Source organism: Cibotium barometz, chromosome 59, assembly GCF_041138505.1.
Source record: "Cibotium barometz isolate CiBa-2024 chromosome 59, ASM4113850v1, whole genome shotgun sequence".
NCBI lineage: Eukaryota > Viridiplantae > Streptophyta > Polypodiopsida > Cyatheales > Cibotiaceae > Cibotium > Cibotium barometz.
The window spans coordinates 9,738,257-9,757,966 of NC_141104.1; positions in this window are offsets into that span (position 1 = coordinate 9,738,257).

The following is a 19,710-nucleotide window of genomic DNA, read 5'->3' on the forward strand; positions in this document are numbered from 1 at the left end:
CTTCACAAGTAGCAAAATTATTTATTGCCAATGTGTTTAGATTGCTTGGCTTGCCAGAATCCATTGTGTTGGATAGAGATCCACAATTTATAGGTAATTTTTGGCAGCATGTTTTTAGTAAATTTGGCATGCAACTCTACATGAGTAACAGTGAACCAAGCCTTGGAGGACATGTTGAGAGCTTATGTCAGAGAACGACTGAGTGATTGGGAAAAGTATTTGCCTTTATTAGAGTTTGCATATAATTTGCGCAAGCATTCCTCTACAAACTTTTCTCCATTTGAATCAATTTATGGTTATAATCCATGCCAGGTGCAATACCTCAGAAGATACCTAGTGCTGCTCAATTTCTTTCTCAAATGAAATTAAATTTAGTTAGAGCTCAAGATTATATCTGTCGGGCTATGGATCGAGCCGTTAAGTATGCTAATCCTAAGAGGATAGCTTGTTCTTTTAAAGAAGGGGAGAAAGCATTTCTACTTGTTCCTCAGAGAATGGAGACGCTTGGTGCGGGTAAATCTACTAAGTTGTGCCTAGATATTGTGGGCCATGGACAATTTTGAAACGATTCAGAGATGTGGTTTATAAGTTAGACTTACCACAAGACTGTCATATCTACCCAATATTTCATGTGAGTCGATTCAAGTGTTATCTGCATGACGATGATAATTTAGTTGATGGTATGATTGCTTTGCATGAACCTGATCAAGAAGATCATGGACCAAAACAGATCCTAGAACGAAGAGAAAGACGATTGCAAATTCGAACTCTTCGCGATTTCCTTGTAAAATGGAAAGGACATCCTTTGACAGATGCAACTTGGTAAATGGAAGTTTAGTTTCAAAAGCGTTATTCTCAATTTGCCATCGAGGACGATGATTCCTAAAAGGGGGAAAGAATGTTATGACTGTTACATGTGGCAACATGTGGGACTTACAAGTGGGACGTGTACATTGTTACGTGGGATTTACACGCTAGTAATGCATGGGACATGCGGACATTGTGTAGGTAAACAAATGGTAGCATACTATTGCACATCATCGCTTATAATAATAAGTGTGAACGGGTAATGTTCGTGGGTGACGGTTGTAGGCCAAAGACCCATTGATATGTAGCATGGTGAAACCAGCAAGGACACAATGGCACATGTGTATGGTGTGTGGCTGGGTAAGGTACACACTAGATGCCCGGGGTCACTGGTATATATAATGGTTGGGTGGTTAAACAAGGTATGCCGCCAATCTAGGTTTAGTTTTGCTATTCTTGAGTTCTTCTTCTTCTCTCTCACATTTTTTGCATGAGGCTAGATATAGAGGCCTTTCTTGTCTTACATGGAGACCTTACAAAAGAACACTATAAAGAAACATACACAACCATAGTTACGATACGGATTGGTATGATATCATACAGGAATTTACCGTACCATATGAAATTTTGGTGTACGATATACAGTAAAGTATGATTTTTAAAAAAACACTTATAAATTTATAGATTATCGATTTGAAAGGATAGAGAGCTCAAAGGTTGTTACAAGCCAAAATTCAATTAAAAGCAAGTTATGAACAAAAGTACAAAGCATAGTACTAAGACCCAAGGGTGGCCGCCAACTAGACCGCAAGATTGGTGCAATGCTCTAAGCGCAAGTACAAAAGACTAGGTACAAAAAAATGGATAAGAGCGCGGATGCTAGAATATAAATCCTAGGACCTAGATGGAGAAGGCATTGCCACATCACTATCGAAGCTCTCGCTCAGATCATCTGTAGGAGAAGAGGGCACCTCCAAGCCCGCTAAAGTCGCCATCGCTATAAGGAGGTTGCCGTCTCGCCGTCAAACTCGGGCTCTCTGATCTCAAGTGAGAAGCTAAGGCGAGCATCCTCATCTTCAAGAGTGGCTGAAGAGCTACCGGAACCGCACTGCATGTAGGTCTGCACCACCCCCCTTGAACCACAATGAATGGTGCATCCGTGGGTGCCCACTCGCACTCCTCTCCCACTAGGTGCACACCCACCACGAGTATGAGTAAGTCCTCGATCAACCGCCTTGATCTCTCTATAGATCTCTACATAGATCCTCTCCTACTCCTCATCTTGCTCTTTCTGGACACTCTCAAGAGTGTCCCCTGCCAACTTGAATGCATCCACATTTACCTACAGTTTACAAATTACATAATCAGTGAATCACATTAATGATTATACATATATTAGAAAATACATTGCAAATTGTAATATGACAAGTTACAACTTGACAAGCCTTATACCTGCCTTGCCAATTCCATATTATGCATGGCACGCACCATGCGTAAGTTACTGCATCAATGCACTAACCGCTCTAACTATCACGTGCTCAAGCGATTGTATATTTTCGTGTGTATAAGTGAGTAGGAACTCCAGTTCACATGCATCCAAAGAGAAATCCTGTGCTAAGAGCCTCAAAGCCACCTTTTGGAGGCAGCTATGCACATACCCGAATGTCTCCCACCAAAAGAGAGGCTTCACCATTGGTTCCCTCTTCCAGCAACAACAAGTAGAAGATGCAAATGTGTGGCTCCCCCCTCCCTTCTCAATCGTTGTAGGTTATGAGCTCCTCCACGAACTTCTCATGATGATCCTCTAGCAATGCTTTCGGCAAGAAAGCATTGCAGTCTTCAAGCAACTCCTGTCGCTGAAGAGGGCCGGTGATTTATATGCCGGATGCAATGAGGCAACTAGACCATGGATAGGTCTTCACATCCACTTCCACCTCTTCTCCACTATGATCAAAATATCTTTGCGCTTCTCCTCATCGATGGAAGGAGAAGCGTGAAACCCCGCAATAGCCTCTCTCATGAAGTGAACGAGGAGGCCCAAGGTGGCTCCCTCCATGTTCGTCATGCGCAAAACCCTATAGAAGGGCGTGACCATAATGATAATGGTACGCACGGCTTGCCAAAACTCCTCTTTTAGGCAAAGCCGTTACATGGCTTTGGCCATTTTTGATTCCTGCTCATCCCATTCGTTCCACATTGTAGAAACCATTGTTTGGTGAAGGGAAGACTTGGAATCATGGAGCCGCTCCAATAAAAGGCACATTTAGGCACAGCATGTGGACGACGGCTTCTTCAACTGTAGCTTGCTATACTCGCGGAACAACATAGTAAGCACCTTCACCTTTGTTGTGAAGAAGGTGACAATGGATGAAGCATCTGCCATTGCTTCCTTCATCCACGTTAACTTACCCATGTCCTCCATGAGCAAGTTAATACAATGGGAAACACATGGGGTCCACACTATGGAGGGGTAGTCCTCCTCGATCAAGTGCCCCATCTGACGGCAATTTGATACATTGTCGGTGGTGGACGACTTGTACCACATTCTTAGGGCCATGTCCTCCATGAGTAAGTCAATGCAATCGGAGGCACATGGGGTCCACACTATGGAGGGGTAGTCCTCGTCAATCAAGCACCCCACATTAGGGGGCATTTGAGCATAAAAAGGGCCCTCTAAGGATCCCTAATTTTAAGGAATTAAGACTAATTTTATTGAGGGTTAAGGAGACAAATCTCATAATGACTCCTACCTTTGGGCCTAAAAGTAAGGGATCTCTCTAATTCTTGAACTAGGATTCTCTTTCTAGCTATCAAAACCCCCTACTACGATCACTGATATTTGTGCTTTCATTGTCATTTACTCCACTTTAATAGTCATATTTGAAATTCCCCCCACATTCCGTTTCTTTCAATCATTACTACCAACCTCTACAATAAGATTCTCTCTCTCTCTCTCTCTCTCTCTCTCTCTCTCTCTCTCTCTCTCTCTCTCTCTCTCTCTCTCTCTCTCCCAAGCTCTCTTCTCCTATTGCGAATATAATAGGACAGCCTTGAGTCTATCTCCCTCTCTCTCTTTATCTCTCTCCCTCTTCACAATAGAATAGACCTATTGTGAATACAATAGGACAACCCTTAGTCACTTCAGATTAGTCTCTTTCATTTTTCGAATGACAAAAATTTCAGATTCAACAAGAGTGTGGAAGGTGGACTTACATATTCGCATATTGAATGAATATGCATCAATCAAGAAAGAACATCTGAATGCACATGAGAAGCATGCAAGAAGACAATAGGGTGGTCGGACTAATGTGGATCTTTGGATTGATGGATATTTATATCCTAATGATCCTTCCTCGCATTGTCCTCCACCCTTCACTGATCTCCCTTCATTTATTCAGTTTGTTGGAGAGGGTGAGAATGGGTTGCTTGGGTATTGTAGAAGGTTAAGCATGAGCGATACATGGAGAGTCCAATTTCTCCACTCACAAACACAAAGCTTAAAAAGTACTTTGAGTGGTGCGCAACATGCTCTATAAGATGCACAAAATAATATTGTAGAGCTAGAGCAAAGAGACAAAGAGAAAGAGGCTCGTGTTATGAAGCTACAAGACACAATCTCTTGCATCATGAAGAGCACCCCCGTGGGAGCAAGAGAGCGAAAGAGGACAATCAATAACATTCAAAATCTCGTAGTTGGTGGTGGTGCTCGCAAGCGAAGAATCCATGCAGCAAGGTTTGTTTTTTGTTCTTTGGCTATTATTGTTTTGCAAGTAATTTTGATTAAGGTATTTTTGGTTGTTGTGGTTGTTATTATAAGCAATAGATCAAGGTTTTTTTGGTAATCTTTATTGGTTTGTGATAGGAACTTTTTGAAAGAAGCATGTGGTGATAATGGTCCTTGAGATTTTGGAGAAATATTACGTAGTTGTGTGAGCAAGCATGACATTCTTTCCATCATTCGAGACCCACGCCACAAGAAGATACGTCAGGTACTCACAAATGAGATAATGGATGACATTACCAATCTTCTAAGCATTGAGGAGGTTCATAATGCATGCGATGAGGTGGGCATTGGCACAAAAGGATATCAAGCACTCTATCAATTGTTGCTAAAAGATACACTCCACAAACAAGGCATCATAAGGAATATTTTTCATGTCCTCAGAAAGATAAGATTAGCAAAGAGGACATGCAATGATGATGTGCAACACAAAATTGGAGAGTACTATTGCATCAATGATACATTAACCATTGGAGCTTGGGTAAAAAAGCAAAGCATAAATGGTAAGATTATGTATCCCTACAATGAGTTCAACAATATATTTGTTGATCTACAACGTCTTCAGAGAGCTACGATCTTATTCTATGGATTGCCTAAAACAATGTAAGTAATTTTTTACATTCTTTTGCGAGCTAATAAAAAAATCTTTCAAGTACTAAAACTTATCTACTTTTGTTTGTCATGCAAGGTGTGATAAGGTAAGTTTTGTGTTGAAAGTGGATGAGTGTTAGATTGTGAAAGGCAAGAGGTTAGAACGAATGAGTATCACACTTATGAACGAGGCAATGGCATATGCAAAGAGTGAGATCAACATGACTGAGGAGACTAAGTTACCTTTGGAAGGTTCTAATGAAAACCCAGACAATCAGACAAGCAATAGGGAGAGGGTTTGCAAGTTAAGTTTTCCCTCTTTTAGTGTCCAATCTGAGAGAGAGATATGGTGGCTTGGGGCATTTGAAGTACCGAAGCCGACACATGAAGTGCTAGCTTGGATGTTTGATAGGATACCATGGATTACCAATGTCATTAAAGCACAGATTCAGGGGGAAAAATTAGAAGTGGAGGGTAAGGGTACTTATACAATAGACTGGCATTTAGGAGGTGACTTGAAAACAATAAAGTGCCTTCTTAGGTGTCCACAAGGTGCTAACACCCCAAATCCTTGTCCATGGTACATGAGAATTGTGAGAGAAAAGAAGAAACAGAAGAAGGCAGGAAGGAAGAGAAAGCTAGAGAATCAAGATGATGAGAATGACACAGTGGATGATAATGCTAGCAATTGGGTTGGTGGTGTCTTGTCTGCTAACATGCTAGTTGAGCTAAACAAGCATTTAAGAGACCCTGAATGGAATCCTATAATTCCATTCAAACTCAAGAATGTCCACTTTTGTACTTTGCATGCAGTCATGCATGTGTTTGATCGTCTTCTCAAGTGTCACATTGATTATGCATTTACTATGCAAGGCAAGGAAAGACAACATGAAGCTCTTCAAAAAGTAGAGGAACTACTGAACTCAATTGGGTGCCATGGCGGCAATGTACAGATTACTGTTAACAAGAAGACCTCTGGCATAAATCATGAAGTGGCCCAGCAGGTGTCAATGAGTGAATATAAGGCAAGACATTTTTTAGAGAGGCCAGAAAAAGTAAAGAACTCAAAGTTCTGGGACTTGTGTGGAAGGATTTGTGTAAATGCACAACGTTTAAGGCAAAAACTATCAATGGAAAAGGCTCGTAATGAGTGATTTAGCAAAGACAGCACGAAATCAAGCCAAAATGAGGAGATCACTGAAGTGGAAAGCTGGCATAGGACCAACACGTCATGCGGCATGGAGATCATCAAGAAGAGGAGAAGGAAGAATTTGGATTTAGTGTAATGAAATTTTGTATGATGCGAAATTTATAACATTTTGAAGTATTGTAAACATTTTTGCTTAATACAAACTTGTAATTAAAAATTATTCGTATCATTTCATTACTTAAAAGATATAACAAAATATTTACAATGACAAGATAATTAACTGCTCTTGAGTCTCTTATGTACTTGCTCTTCCTCTTCACTAGGCATTTTTCCTCTATAACGCAAAAATTTTTTGCGACTATAACCCTTGAGTGCATTTACATCTAGTCCGAAAAATCATGTACTGTATCCAAAGATATGAATATCAGCACACTTCTCTATCAGCATAACCTTATGTGTATTGTAAGGGATAAAGGAATAGCCCGTATATCTAGATAGTGCCTTGAGTGTGAGAAGTGGAATTTCAGCATCACTAGAATATTTGTTGTGGTAGACAATAAATATTTCTTTGTCTCAATAGACGGGATGTTATGTGCAAGAGCAGCATCTTGGCCAACTCTTGCATGGGCAGCGCCTCCACCTCTAAGGAAACCATCACTATCATCAAGCTCAATCTGCAATAAACAAAGAATTAGATTTCACATAAATTCAGTCAATACCAAAACATAAATTCACTCACTCAAGAACAGATAAATTACCTTCTGGTTCTCATCCTCTTCCAACTTGGATGCATCCCAAAGGTTGATGGAGCCTTCTTCATTTCCTTGATCAAGGATGGGCAAGGGCTCTCTTCCAATTTCAGTAATTCCTAACTCCTCTTGAAGACTTTGAAATTCTAGCTCTGTGGGAAGAGAAGATTCAGTTTCCTTGGCTATTTCAAAGCACAATGACATGGCTCTAGGAGCTTCAGTGAAGTTCTCTGTCACCTCAGTGTCCAACTTCAGAAACTCCTCTTTATGTTCATTTTCCACATCTAGTAAACCCATGGCAGCTTCACAACCATCTGCTATAATTGCAAGGCAACAATCCTCCCTTAAATTATAAATATTTTGTATATGGGAGAGAAGGATAAAATTCTTGCCATTAATAAGAAAGGAGGGCAGCCCAGGGAGGACGAAGTTTGATTTCAAGTGTTCTCCATGCACAGTGATCCCTCATCAATAACAGCGGATGCCTTAAACTCTGCCACATCAAAACCTATGCTTACAAGCTTCTCCTCATCACCAAAAACTAGGTCCATAACCTCATCATCAAATTCAATCTCTGTGTGACAAATGAAACTTGTGCAACCTTTTGACCCTTCTGAACTTCCAGTTCATCCTTTGTGTAGTCCTCTTTGTCTGCATGAAGAAAAAGATAAGCCACAAATCCAAAGTAGTACTCAAGAACTTTGCACTTTTTCTTGTGAAGAGGGCAGTGTTCAAGACAAATCGTTATCCTCTTATCTTCTGAATAGGCATCCCACCTGCCTGACATGCTCTTCTTTTCAGATGAGGATAGGGCAAAGCTAGACATGTGAACATATTGTGATAATCCCTCATTTATAATTTTTGTACTAACAAATTTACTATATACCTCCCACTCTTTCCCTAACATAGAGCTTGCCATGTCCTTAACAATTTGTTCTAAATTAAAGGGCACATTGAATATAGGCTCAACATCTAGAAGACATTCATCGTGCCCAGCTCTCCTTAATAAATCAAATAGATTCTTATTGGCACTAGGCTTATTACCTCTTCAAGTGTCTCTACATCTGTAAAGGATCATAGGAGTGAACCACTTGAACCGCCTGCTCCATGCTAGCCACGGCGCGAGGACGAATAACTAACAACATCATCAAGCAATGTGTCTACAAATGGCAAGGGAAATGGATCAGTTATAGTAGCTGCATTCAGCTTCCTATAATCCACACAAACCCTCAACTTTCCTGATTTTTTCAGAACTACTACAATGGGGGAAAGCCATGCTACCTGATCCACTGACTTAATAAACCCTGCTTTTAGGAGCTTATCCAATTCCTCCTTCACTTGTCGCGCATAATTCGGATTCATGCGGTAACGTTGTTGCACCACTGGTACAGCATCCTCTTTAAGATTAACCTAATGCTAATGAATCTGTGGATCCATCCCTTTCATATCAGTGTAGTCCCAAGCAAACACATCAATAAATTCCTGTAGCAACTTCTTCAACTGCTCCTTAAAATCAGAATCCAGGTGCGCACTAACCTTGACAATCCTTGGATTGTCCACTGTACCCAGATCTAAATCTTGTAATTCATCTTCTTTTACTCTAGAACTCTTTCCCAGAGTATGTCCATACAATGCCTCTACCTGCTTAATAGCTTCTCCAGCATCCTTTTCGGAGTCCTTGCTCTGAACATCCAAAATCAAAGAAGTTGTTTTCTCCCTGGAGATTTCCTTCAGGTCGGACCCTTTTGGGCCTTCCAACTCCACTTGAGCACACTGAAGATTAGATTTCCCTGTGAACCAGTACCAATCCATAATGTCAATGACATCCACTTCAAAAACAGGCACTACTATCGGATTTGCTTTAAGATAGTCCTCTTCCTCATCATCTGTGACTTCCAATGCCAAGTTGATTGCTTGAGCATATAGAGGCTTAATTTCCTTTGCTAAAACTGCTTTATCAGTCATGCTAACCTTCACTGTTTTGGAGCCTTTCTTAAGAGCAATTTCATCCTTCTCCCAGTCTTGCTTAAGTTTTGTTGTGCGGAACCAAGGTCTCCCCAATAACATTGGGTAAGCTCCTCGTGTGTCTTCCAATTTTAAGACCACAAAATTTACTTTAAATGACAAACCAGAAATCAGTACCTCTTGGTGTCGTAACATCCCGATAGGCTGGACCCTCCTCTAATCCGCCATCCACACTTGGAAAGGAGCTGGTTGCAACTCCATCTGCTTCAATTTTAGAAACTCCCCTTCAGGTAAGATGTTCACTCCAGAGCCTCCATCTAATAAAACCTTAGTAAAGTCCTTCCCCTGAAACTTAAGATTTATGGTAGGAACTCTCCAATCCACATCTCCAGGTGACATGTTGCATACTTCTACCTCTAATGCTTCTGGCCTCTTCCTTGCACTTATCACTTTGTCTTTAAATATTGGCACTATGTTAAGCAATTGATCCAAAGTGATATTTAAAGGAGTATGCATTAATTCTTCAAAGAGTGAAACTGAACCAACCTCATCCTGCTTCTTTTTATCTTCCCAAGCTATTTGTTTGTTTCTTCTTCTGCATCTTCTTCAACTGTTCCGATGACTGCTCTTGGACATCCTTTTGTTCCTCCCAATCCAATGGAGACTTCAGCTTCTGAGATCTGGTTACTGCCATCACGTCAACATTATCTTCTTTCTCTGCACAATCAGAACAGTCACATGCCATTTGCATTGCTGACACTAATTTCTCTTGTAAACACTTCCTTCCTTCACTCTCCAGGATATCCGATGGCGAACTCACCACCCACAGGCTGAATTTCTGTTAACACAAGGTTAACCTGTGGAGCAGGTTTCTCTTCCTGTCTAGGCTGTTAGTGTGGAGCCTGATTTTGATTATCATACTCATTCCAATTATTCCTCCATTCATTCTGCCAAGGAACTCTTCCTCTTCCTCTATTCCATTGTCTGTTTGGAGGTCTCCATTGATATCTGTAATCTTAAGTTGGAGGATACTAATTTTGATTTCCTCTCGGTTGGACTTCTGGGGCAACTTGCACCATTGCTGCCAGAGTCTCCTATCTTTGCTTCTGAACCCGATCAGGAACTGGACCTCTATACCGTGGATTATACCAACAGTTTGATGTTAGATGACCATCCCTCTCACAAATATGACAGTGAGGTTTATCAGATGATGAAATCCCCATTTCTTTTATCTTTTTGGATACTAACTTATCTAATTCCTGAGTTCCTTTGTCTTGCTTCTTTCTCTTTGTCTTGCTCTTTTCCTCCTCTTTTTTCTTCTTCTTGTCTTTCTTTCTCTTTGTCTTTTTATTCTTCTTTTTAGATTTCTTTTTCTTTGACTTGCTCTTTTCATCATCAGAGCTATCTGAATCTGAATCAGAATCTTCAGGATCTTCAGAATCATCCGAATCAGAATCCCGACTCGAAATCTGAATCACTGTCCGAATCACTGTCGGAGTCATCCTTCAATGTACCATATCTCTTCTCCACTCTAGCAGCTGTTTCTACTAGATCATCCATTCCTGTAGCCACATCCACACTGGCTACTGCAGACCTTGTGGCCCTTCAAAAAGTATCCAGCTAACATCCTTGGGTTGGTCTTTCTGCCGCCTCCAATCTATTAACTAATTGGGTAAACTTCTGAGCATAATCCTGCACCAACATCTTCTTCTCTTCAATTCTCGTTATCTTGCGCAACACATCATTCGGTGTCTTTTTCTTTCTGAACCTAGCCAAAAATGCTCCCTTCAAATCATTGTATGTTGCAAAGTGATTTGGGGCAAAATGGCTAAACCATTCAATAGCTTTTCCTCCAAAAGTAGCCTCGAACTAATGCATCAGCATCACCATATACTCCAGCCAATCCGCTACTAGCATGCCAAGCTGCTTCAAATTCAGCATGACAATCGGGGTCCTTCTTTTTCGGCCCCTTGAACTTTTCGAACTTGACTTTGAGATCAGCGATTGCCCCTCGATGTGCCATTCCGAGTGCTGTTGGAACTACCTTAGGTTTAGGTTTTCCTTTTACTAGAAGAGGATCAAACTGTAACCGCTTTCTTGAAATCAATGGTCGTACCGCAGCGACACCCACCAATTGAGCAACACCCCTTGCCCAGTCCTCCGGTGTTCTTGCGGACTGTCCTCCTAACTGACTTGAATCATTGTCTTGCTGTCCACCTCTGGACCGTGATCTTGTGAAATAAACCCTAGAAGCCCTTCTACCTTCTTCACTCATGCATTCCGTGCATCACCCCAAGCTTCAAGAATGCCTTGATAAAAACAAATACTCATAATGAGCATTCAGGACATACTGCAAACCCCTAGATATGATTCTCCTTCTGCCTATCAAATCTCGAAACTGATGAATCCGGACCTTCTTCCTGATGATAGAGCTAATATCTCTAGGAAGGTCACAGAAATTCTGGTTGAAGAATATTTCTGCATAAGCATTTACTTCCTCCTCATCTGATACCCAATTTCGAAAAGCATACAGCAACCCATCCATATAGAAAAAATTCTCTCATCCCCGAAAAACCCTAGGTTTGTTCCTAATCTACCCTTTTCAAAGTAGAAACCCTCAAGATCGCTAGTATATATTCTTGACTCAAATCAAACTTTCACTAAACCTAATTCAGATACATAGAAGTAAGACTGAAATCAGAATACACATGTAGATGACAGAAATGAGTCCGAATGCCATTACAGAACACAGACGAAACTCCTTAATTCATCATATCAAAAACACAATAGTGCGGCTGATTAAAAGCCTGCATCAGTTACAAGTAGTTATAACTGCATTCCTTCATCGGAATGTCCCCAAGACATAATGAAAGTCCGACTAAGGTATTTTGCAAAAAGACTTACAAAAAGAAATTGCTAAACTTGAAAACTAAAACAAAGTAAAGTAATCTATGGTACTGTAAGTAGAGCCCTAACAAAAGGTAACAACTTCTAAGCAACCATTAGAGAAGAAACAAGTAAAGGGTAGAACCAATTTATCTAAGGCCAGAACTTTCCTCCAAAGACAAAAGAAATTGTTTGCTGAGATAAGGCAAGCACAGGAGGCTACACATCTACTCTTCCCTAGGGCACCATTCCTTAGAATTGTAAGAACAGTAAGTGATAGTATCAAAGGGAAAGGACATTATAGATGGAAGAGCAATGCACTGGCATGTCTTCAAGAAGCTTGTGAAGACTTTCTTATAGACTTCATGAATGATAGCTTCATATGTGCTGCCCATGCAAGAAGAGTCACTTTGATGGACAGAGACATGACACTTGTTAGCAGCGTGAGGTACAGGTTTGATAAGTTTCTTCATATGACACTTGTTAGCAAGGTGAGGTACAGGGTTTGATAAATTTCTTCATCCCTTGCCAATGAGGGATAAGAAAGCCTTTGAGATCCTTGCAATTCCCCCAGCATTGAAAAGGAAATCAAAGGCAGATGATATTAAAGTTGAAGAAGTTACTTCCCCTCCCAAGAAGAAGAAGGAAAGAAAGTTGGTTAAGAAATCTAAGCCAAATGATAAGAGTTCTGAGGAGGAGGAGGAGGAGGAGGAGGTGATTGAAAAGGTCTCACATGTGCATGATAGCTTAGAGACCCTTGTGCAGTTGGAGAAGGCCAATACTCAAAGGCTTGCCCAAGTATCAGGGCAGCTAATCTGCAATGTTAGCACACAGTGGAGGAAGACTATCTCTATATTGCACCTGGGGACCTTTACATGCTTGTAGACAAGGATAGGGAGCTCAATGACAGTGTTGTTCTCATGTGTATAGGGTATGACTACATTTTTCACATATGTATATTTTCTCATATGTTTATTTTTTCATATGTATATTTTCTCATATTTTGTTCATTCATTTCATAAACTCTTGTAGGGCACTTATGAAGGAATTGCTTCCAAATCAAGTCAAAGAAATATTCATTTGCGATCCCTTAGTGTCGCTTGCATTGATTGATATGAAGAAGAAGACTTCCGAGCTGGCATCCTATTTCAAGCCAATGAGAAATAAGAACATTTATTTTGTTATTTTGCCATATGTAGAGAGGTTTGTCTCTAACTGATGATTCCTATGTGTTTAAATATTTGACATACGATATTTACTTTCTTAAATATATCTTTTTCTTTTTTCCAATGGGCACTGGAGTGCTTGTGTCATTAATCTTCTGAGAAGGACTGTTATTTTCATGAACAGCCTAACTAGCATGCATGGGCAGATTAAATTGTAAGTAGTTCTCCTTAATAACTTGAATATTGAGGTTCATACTTTATTTTTCCTTATATTCAAATTTGGTTTATATAGGGCATGTAAGAGAGAGCTATTTGCGGCTATTGAAGATGAATATCCAAATTATAAAAAGGAGGCTGAGTATAAGTTTCTGAATCAGTCAGTGGCTTTACAAAAAGATTCTACCTCATGTGGATGGCATGTTATTGCCAATGTGTGGAAATATCTTTTATCTAATATACCGAGATTGATAGCAATGTAGGTTAAATTAAAAACCCAATATTTGTGCAGTAAATCTTTACATAAATTTTAACTTATTTTCTATAGTTCTTGGTTCTTAAATCTAAGAAGTTTTCTTAATTTGACAAACTCTTGGATCTCACGAGTTTTGGATGTGAGTGCTCGTGCAAGAGCTATCAATATTATTTTGAATAATTCAATTACTCCAAATGATCTAAATTCTCCACCACCCCCAAGGCAAGCCTCTCCATCTAAGAAGAAGAAGAAAATGCATATACATTCACCACTAAAGCATTTTATGTTTAAGCAAGGAACTCTACAAAAAGAAACCAAGGGTGCTCCTCAACAAGGCACACATAAAGAAACCAAGGGTACTAAATCAGGAAGTACCTCAAAGAAAAGTGGTCCTCCTCAAGTGGGTGCCAAGAAGGGTGTTGGCAAGACAGCTAAGAAGGAACTCAAGTTCAAGTTTACAAAGGAGGCCACAAAACCAAAGAAGACAAAGGGGGACATGGAGACAAAGGAGGCCACAAAACCAGAGAAGACAAAGGGGGACATGGAGACAAAACCAGAGGAGATGGAGACAAAATAGAAAACTTCATTCTCCTCCCTATTTATCATTGTAAATATTTGTAAATTTTCTTCTAATTTTATAATCTTGTTTGTAAAAATTGAGAAATTCTCTTCTCATGTTGTCATGTTTTTTACTCAAAACACATCTGTACTTGACTTTGTAATGGTTTTGAGATATTGTGCCATAATTGTCATCTCGTGACTCGAGTACATCTCTAAAAGGAAAATATTAGAACTCTTAAAGGGCTTCATATAAAGAGCTCTAAATATTGTAATTCTAAAAGAATAATATAAAAATTTACGAAGACACAGCAATTACAAGACAAAACTTTTCATTGATGAATTACATACGTAAATTTACAAAATCCCAAGAGTCTAAATAGACTTCATTAAAAAAATCCAAAGCTTTCTTATTAAGTCATGCTAATACGTGTGCGGGAACAATTGGCAAGAGGCTGTAAAAGAGAATGTGTAAATGTGAGAGAACCTGTGAAAAGGTGAGAAGAATCTACTGGGAGAGAATAAAGGGTAGCATGAGAAGATTTATGGAGATATTCTGGGAAAAGTGAAGAGGTGGAAAGAATCAAGCAAAAGAGGTCTATCCATGCCTAAATTAAGCTAATTGTTAATTACTCACGTCTTAATTATTTGCTAATCACTTTGTTAATGATGTTGATTCTAATATTTGATCCACCATAGCTCATCACATTGTTGTAATTTCAACATGGTATAAGAGCCAAGCCTAGAATCCATCAAGTTTATGAGCCCATTATCTAGTTAATTAGGATTAGTAGATAATTAGAAAATAATCAAATTTTTAGTTATTTTTCAACTAGCCTCTGTACCCCCAGCTGGTGGAGGAGCTCTATCTCCTTGCACACTCAACATTAGGCCAAACCCTTCTAGCCACAAACAGCCATGATCCCCACAATTCAGCCAGTCGAATCAAAACGTCAAACCGCCGCGTAGAACTCTGAAAATTCGCTGATTAGTGGGAGCCTTTTTTCTACAGAGCAAATCAAAGATCTCTACTTCATCAAATCAAATCAGCCTAATTCCTCTTAGCCTCGGGGGTTTTCAAGCATGCTCTACAAGCTGGTGAAGTCAGAATTCAATTTGATCTAGTCTACAGTGAGATCCAAGCTCTTCATCAAATCTGCAGGTGACTTTGGTAAAACAGAGATTAAGCATTCAATATTTGGTCAAATCTTGTGTTTCTTGGCTTAATCCTCTACTAGACTCATTGCTATTGATGAACTTGAAAGGATTTGAGCTCATTTGAAGTCTAAGGCCCCAGATCTGGACTCCCCGCATACTCTATTTTTTGCACACAAAATAGAGAATTAATTTACTAATCAGTGATTAATCAATGCTAATCATTGTATTTTGGTACAATTGAGGGTTCAAATTAACCATTAGGTATTTGATACAGATCCCTATAACTTTAGATTGCAATTCGGAGTTGGTTTGATACTCCAACCATTCCGTACAAATTGGTTACCCTTGATTTAATGTAATTTCTGGTAAAAAATATGCTGATAAATTTGTGGTAATCATCATTTTGCATTTAACCCTTGGTTAATGCCTGTAAATCTCACTCAAATTCAAGATTATTCACAGCCAGAGTTGCATTTGGGAATGTGCATAAGAATGAATGCTATACGCATTATGTATTGGGCACATTGTATCAGTGTAAAAATGGGATCAGACACTGCCCTTGTCCAGAATAACGCAAGAGGTAAGACCTCCCGCATAGATTTGGGTTTGCATTGCATAATGACACAAGATAAACATCAAAATCCCAAAAGAACTGTCAAACAAACATTTAAACATGTTGCTCACATAGAGCAAGAAGACCTGACGAACAAGCTCATGGCCCCAGCCATGAAAGAAGAAGAACATCTCTTTCCAAGAAGAAGATCCACACCAAGAAGATCTAAAGGAAGCATTGAAGGAAGACATGGACACGAGAAGAGAAGCTGTCACAAGAAGAGTGAAAGAAGAGACGGACGCGTGAAGAGAAAGTTGCCACGACAAGAGACTGAAGAAAATAGAAGATGTGAGGCTCCAAAGAGTGAGGAGCCATGTGAAAATCTCTGAGAGAGAGAGAGAGAGAGAGAGACCCCACAACCCAATGTAACCTGCCCCAACAAAGTAAAACCACCTCTAAGCCACCGATGATGTAGGCCACGTGATAGATGTATGTGTGAGCACTTTAGTTAAGGTCGCGGGCACTTGTAGTAAGCCTTGGACACATAGAGAGAGAGAGTGTCAAGGACTATGAGTTTAGGGACTTGAGGCACTGGTCGCGGGGGACTATCAAGTAAGAGAGAAACTTAGTACAAGGTCCAGGTGTGCTAAGTTAACTTGAGGGGAGGTGTACTAGACACTGGTCGCGGGCTATCAAGTAAGAGAGAAACTTGGTATAGGGTCCAGGTGTTCTAGGAGTATTCACTTGAGGGGAGGTGTTGAAATATACAAGTGAATAGGGTGTGTGCGGGAACAAGCCCTTGGCAAGAGGCTGTAAAAGAGAATGTGTAAATGTGAGAGAACCTGTGAAAAGGTGAGAAGAATCTACTGGGAGAGAATAAAGGGTAACATGAGAAGATTTATGGAGATATTCTGGGAGATATTCTGGGAAAAGTGAAGAGGTGGAAAGAATCAAGCAAAAGAGGTGGAGTGAATCAAGGAGAAATCAGTGGGATTAGATGCTTGGATGTAAACTCTATAAATTGAGGCATTGGCCTAATGAGAATTTGCTGGTTTTTTATTATCCATGCCTACATTAAGCTATTTGTTAATTACTCACTAATCACGTCTTAATTATTTGCTAATCACTTTGTTAATGATGTTGATTCTAGTATTTGATCCACCATAGCTCATCACATTGCTGTAATTTCAACAGAAAGACCATAACCTTGGTTTTCCCAAGGTTCACAGTAAGACCCCTCTGTGTGCAGAAATCATCAAGTGCATGTAGATGCTACCATAGAGTTTGGCCAACACGTGGCCAACCATAACCGTCCTGTAGTTGCTCGGATCGAGCATATCCCCTGTTTTGTGAATCGGCACAATGGTGTGCATCATCCACTCCGCAAGCAAACCCTCTGCTAGTGCCCTGTTAAACAGATGTGCAAGAAAAGGAGCCAAAGAATCCACTCCATATATGAGATGCTCACCCTACATGCCCATATGGTCGGCGGCCCGTCCATGCTATAGGCGGCGGATAGCTTCCTTTACCATCGAGTGGGTAAAGAAGCTAGCTGTGGTAGGTCGAGGCTCCTATGGGCTGAGGTATAGGTGGCGTTGTGGGGTGTGGTATAGGCCCTCTGCATATGTGTGCCATGTCTGTGGGTCTGCAATAGGTGTCGGTGTCCGGGGCTCTCTGAAGTGCCGCCATGAGATAGGGCTATCTCTACTCATGAAGAAATGAAAGATCTCTAGCTCCTGTATCTCTCCGAAGGCCCGCCTTTTGCGGCAAGTAAGTCTCCTCATCTCTCTCCTCGAGTCCTGCTCTGTGATGGCTCCCAAGGCTCTCTGTATGCGGAGCCGTGAGTATAGGGCTCTGCACTCGTCATCATACCATCTGTTCTAGGGCATAGTCCCAGATCTCGCAGGCTCTCTTGAGAGAGAGAGAGCTTAAAGCCCAAGGACTAAGGCCTAAGGTCCAAGGGGTGGAGAGAGAGAAATGAAATGAAATGAAATGATATATTAACGTCTCTAAGAGGCCATAATGGCCTATGAGACCAAAACTAAGAGTACATCTGAAGTTGGTGTCTCATCAAAGAGAACAAGACTAAAAAGTACAATAAACTGATTGTCCTACAGTTATAAGAACAGAACTCCAAGACTCCGAGATGATACTGAGTAGAAAAAACCTGAAAAAATACTGGAAAATGTATATCAGGTAGATCCATGTATGGTGATCAATTGAAGTGTTGCCCTCTCCTTAGATCAAGTATCTCCGCCATGGGTCTGTCTAGAATGGAGAGGTCGTAGAAGCGAGGTAGGCGCCTTCGATGCCGAGCAATAATGGCTCTGATCTGGCGATGGTGAGGATGCCGTGGTCGGGATCCTCGTGGGCATGGCCGACAAGTACGACATAAGATAACTGCTCTATCAGTGGTGACTCCCTGGGAGCGTGGTCGGTGCTCTGATGGCCCAATGGAGGAGGTATCAGGAGGTGTGTGGGATCGGTTGCTAGTGCAGGTGCCGAAGAAATCTGTCAGGGTCCTTTGTCTAGGTACATCATGGCTCGGCCTCCTGTCTGCCAAGAGGGTCTCTCTATGTCTCCTGAGCTCAAGTAGAAACAATCCCAGGCATCTCTGATCCTCAAACTCCATGACCCTGCGTAACGGCCCAAAACCCTCTCGGAAGAGGCAGTGATATCTCCCTCGGATCTCATTATAGACTATACATCGGCACATGTAGTGTTCCTTTGTCTCTACCTCCTGGTAGCATAGCTGACAAATGCGGTCATCCACAATCTGATGCACATATTGCCCTGTCTCAATCCGCAGCTGGTGTGATGAGGTCCGGATCTGTCCAATGGCACAACGTATCCCATGTGATAGGTATACATCCACGTACGCCGGGCGGGTGATAAAATCATCCGATGAGAGGTGTAGAAAATGGCTCTTGTAATGAGTCATTTTCGTGCCCAAGGGCTCAAGGGGGCTAGTCCATGTCCTCTCTGTGTCCACTCTGATGATATCCATCCTGATCACGTGGTTTTGCTCTGAGCGGGTGAGATCCAAAAATGGGCAATCCAGACTGTACTGAAAGGGTGGTAGTGCCTCTATCCGCAAACCATGTAGGTCAAACCATGATCTCATCTGAGCGTACCAACAATGAGTATCTCCATCCTCTGCCAACTGTATGGATGAGGTCAATGCCAATCAGGAGTACCTCTGCTGAGGGAGCTCCCATAGCCGCTGTAAAAAGGTAACTGCCTGGAATAGGGCCTCGGTTACTACTGGTGGGGCACCCAGCTCAGCCCGAACAATCTCATGTGGTACTGATGATTTGCTCCGAATCATGCGGGCAATCGTCATAATCAGTGGTCTCTCCATTTGCCTCCATCCCTCATCTGTCCCTCTCTGAGATTTGTGATGTATACTGGGCCCCCAAATTGGAGCTCCGTATAGGAGGGTCGGTGTGACAAGCGTATCAAATAGCCACAATTTGGTGCGTGGCTCCTGAAACTATATGTGTGCACACTGCCCTCAAGTGCCCCCAAGGCTGCATGCCCTCGAGCTAATCTAGCTACTGCTGCCTCCTTCAGGGAGAAACGCGGTCCTGTGAAAGTAACTCCCAAGTAGACATACGACCTGACGTACTCTACCGGCTCCCCTCGGAAAGTGAACTGAGGCTCTGATCTCGTCACCCATGCCTGTGTGGTGTTAAACACCGTAACCTTGGTTTTCCCAAGGTTCACTGTCAGATCTCTATCCGCACAAAAAGCCTGTAATGCATCCAGGTGTCTCTGTAGTCCTCCCGGACAGTCTGAGATTAGAACAATATCATCAGCATATAACAAGATGGGTATCAACACCCCTGCCAGGCATGCCCCTGCATATCCTCGG